Source organism: Protobothrops mucrosquamatus, unplaced genomic scaffold (assembly GCF_001527695.2).
Source record: "Protobothrops mucrosquamatus isolate PMUCROS unplaced genomic scaffold, P.Mucros_1.0 scaffold958, whole genome shotgun sequence".
NCBI lineage: Eukaryota > Metazoa > Chordata > Lepidosauria > Squamata > Viperidae > Protobothrops > Protobothrops mucrosquamatus.
In genome coordinates this window covers 283,031-286,979 of record NW_015387202.1, presented here as the reverse complement: position 1 = coordinate 286,979, position 3,949 = coordinate 283,031, and positions in this window count along the sequence as shown.

Sequence of the window (3,949 nt, the reverse complement as noted above, 5' to 3'; positions counted from 1 at the left end):
TTTATGACCGCTGCAGTGTCCTGGGTCAAGTGAGAATTTTTTGTGAACCTCTGACAAGCAAAGTCAGTGGGAGGGGCAGATTCACTTAACAACTGTGTTACTAACTTAACTGCAGCAATTCACTTAACAACTGTGGCAAGAAAGCTCATCAAATGGGGCAAAACTTACCTTAAGTCTTGCTTAGCCATGGAAATTTTGGACTCAATTGTGGTCATAAGTTGAGGAATACCTGCATTGTTCTCCAAGGCCTTTGCAGGGCAGAACTTTGCTATCTGTATCATTTAAAGTACTCCCCTGCCTTAGTGCCAAACAAACCACCAAGGCAAAATTCAATGCTATCCTTAGACTTCTCATTATTAAGGTTTCTTCTTTTCCCTAAATGCACTCCAAAAACATGAACAGAATATTATTAGGGTGTACAAAGCAGTATCAAGGGATTTTTGTTCTCCATATAATTGTTTATTCTGTTGGTGATGGAAATAAACTATATACTACACTCCAGAGCAGGCCTATTTCAGGAATCTTTGCCACATGACCACTTCTGTTCAATTTTCATGTCAGCAAACAACTTCTATATTAAACAGGCCATTATTTTTCTGTCTTTTTCTTGATTTTCAACTCCAAAAACTTGCAATTCATGTAGTATACATTTTTAACTAACTTGCAAAGAGGCACAGTGATAAAGAAAGAACTATGTCTTTATTTATGTGTTGTTCATTGAATCTTATTTTGCCATTTGAAACCTGTCCTCAACTTTGGGTAATCTGTTTTGGTTTCTTTCGTTTTCCCAATTTTTCTTCTCCCCGTCTCTCAGTGTTGCTGCTTCTCTACACGTTGGGTGAAAATAAATATTGGCAGCTCTCGGACAAAAGAGGTCATGGGGCAAGGGTACATGAAAAACACCCCATTCCACTTTGGGGACTGCCTTTAGGAATAAGAGGAATTATCCTTTCTCATTTTTTCAAACAGATAGTAGGCCTCATGAACTATTAACCATGAATCATAAAAGGCAAAGAAACCATCTTCTTTCTCAAACCAACCCCTGGAAAATGCTTCTCAACAATCTCCCAAGTTCTTTAGCTGCATTTGGAAGAGAGAGAATGCTTCAAGCTCTCCAGGTGATTTGGAAGTACAATGCCTCTGACTGTGGAAAAGAGTCCTGACTTCTCTGCCTTGTTTTTACAAATTTCCTTGTACTTTATCATTCCTACCTCTCTTGAAATCATTAGCTTAAATGCTTGCATACCACAGAAGGGTAACTTACCACACAGACAGCTAATATGAGGTTTGAAGAAATATAAAAACTGCCATTTTAAACAAAAACTATAATTGCTATGAGCTAACATCTCATGGCTGCAAATCAATTGAGTCCTCTTACTGCATAAAAATGGAAATATTTTAATCAAGCCCTTGCTGGTTATGATATACAAATCCTTAATGTATTACAATCACAGGGGCTAAATAAATTCTGTTCTCTTAATAAAAGTCGAAGTGTCAGTTTTTTAAATGTGCATTTGAAGGCCAGCCTCAAATGTATTGAGAGTCATTTACTACTAACACATTGATGTTCTGGCATCAATGAGGACAGTAAAAATCATGTCTAAAAGATTTCAATATATTCAACTTGAACACACCTTACACAGATCCATGAAAACAAAGTGTTTAGGGTTCAAAGATCCACTATTTTTCATTATTCCTAATTGCAATTTGGCTCTTTAATATTTCCACAAATCCCCTGAAGGATTTGACACAATCTAAACTGCTCCTTAACATGAAACAACAGGAGTTGATATAAAGTGCAGATATTCTTTTGCATAAATATATCCAACACTCTTGTTTCATAAAGCTGGAGCATTAAACATTTTGAGAATGCACATATGTGTCTAGCAGTAAAAGAGGCTTCACATTGTTTGAGCAATGCTTTTTTTTGCAAGATACTGTTCTCTCACACAACCTACATCTGCTTTAAACTAAAATTAAAATACCTTTAAGTCAAGTAAGAAATACTTAGCTCTCCCATTATAAATGTTTCATACAGTAAATCTAGATGACCCACAAATTTAAGACTGTGGAATGGGTGTAAGACTATTTTGCTCTGCTAAAATATCTGAATACAGAATAAAACAGAAATAAAAATAAAGCAATACAATATAGGATCAAAATACAACAGCAATCAAATAATACTTTAAAAAGACTTCCACAAGGATAGTGTTGTCTATCCAGCCCCTTCATGCATTTGCTTGGACCGGTGGAGAGAAAACAGATCTGGGCATATAATGTCATCTCTATTCTCACAAACCTCCATATGTTCAGAAAAAAAGTTGAAGAGCTCTATTCTGGTACATTCATGTACCATAAAAGCAAATACTGCTCCTCACTTGCTTTAGGAATGGACTACAGCAGAATGCAGAATCACATTAACAACATACGTGATCTTGCATGCAAGTCCAGCTATCTTTCAGAGCCTCTACTGGTATGTCAGGCTGGAGAAAGTTGGCGGAGGAGGGGGCTCTATAAGTGCAGTCTCCTCTCTCCCCTCCATGCATTCAGGAAATACCAGAACAGGGCTTCTGTGGCAGCAAATGCAAAGAAGTGTTTTGGTACCTTAAAAACGAACAGCTCTATTATAGCATTAGCGTTTCTGCATCAGAACCTATGCTGTTAAGTGGACAAAGCAACCATCTACCTGGGTAAGTCAAAATGCAAGTTTTTATTCAGTTGATTATTTTTAACAAGAACCAAGAGGCCAAACAATGTAGGAGTAATTATTTAAAATATTGTATTACTAATGCAGCAAAACAAATGGAAGATCCACTTGAGGTGGATGTGGTCCATTTCCAACTAACATTGCATCAAAAACATGCTGATGCTGCTATGTCTGTTTATCTGCCAGTCTGGAATGGGTTACACTGCTATGATACTTTTGTTTACTTAAAGATACCAGAATATATTGCTTTCTAAATGTAACTTCTTTCTAACTATTCCCCCAACTGCTCTATCTTGTGCCATTTAATCAGCTTGGTAAATACACTTTTCTATCCATTATTAGCTCAGACCCTTTCACAAGCAAACGTAACAACAGAAATTTCTTATCTTCAATTCTTCCATAAGTATAGTTTATTTTTAAAAAAAAGCACTAAAAATGAAATGGGCCACATCAATGAAAGCATAAAAAGATTCTTAGCTTAACACCCTAACAATATTGCTACTCCAAAAGGAGACACGTCCATTGAAATAAATTGCTTCAACAATATCATGCCCGACAAACTATTACCCTCAACAGACCCACAAAACAGTACTTTGACAAGCAAAAACCACCATGCATGCATGGCCCTTTTAAGATCATATATGACTACAGGGTTTATATAGTATAGTGGCAAGACATGATAGAATCAGGTATATATGCCAAAGGCAATTCAAGATTTTTGACAGTAACATAAAAAACTAAGTTGTCCCAAGAGGCACCGTTGTGATAGTTAGTTGGCGTTCTGGGGAAAAAAGGATGGAAACATGTCCTGAAATACAACATTAGAAATATGACATGATTAGCTGAAGTGCACTAAAATGCTATTTTCAGACAAGAAATTCCACACATGTGCTTTCCCCCCCCTTCCCCTGCCCTTCAGCATGTGACAATATTGCTTTTCTTCTTTGTCTGAATGATGTTACACTAATCTGGGAAAAGGAGCAAAATCAGCTGGTCTTATGACAGAATACTGAAAAAGTTTCAATCCATTGGTCCCAGTGAAAAAGATGTAGCAAGAAAAGTGCAATTATCCTGATGAAATTTCAAAAAAATAATAATGCACATTTGTAAATACTATCTTCATATGAATTAATGATTTCCTTTTTTTTTTCTCCTGAAAACAGATATTCTGCTAAGAAAAGTTGGGATGTCTTTTTCATTGTTCAAACTCAAAAGTTTACACTGAAACGTAAAGTATCTGGG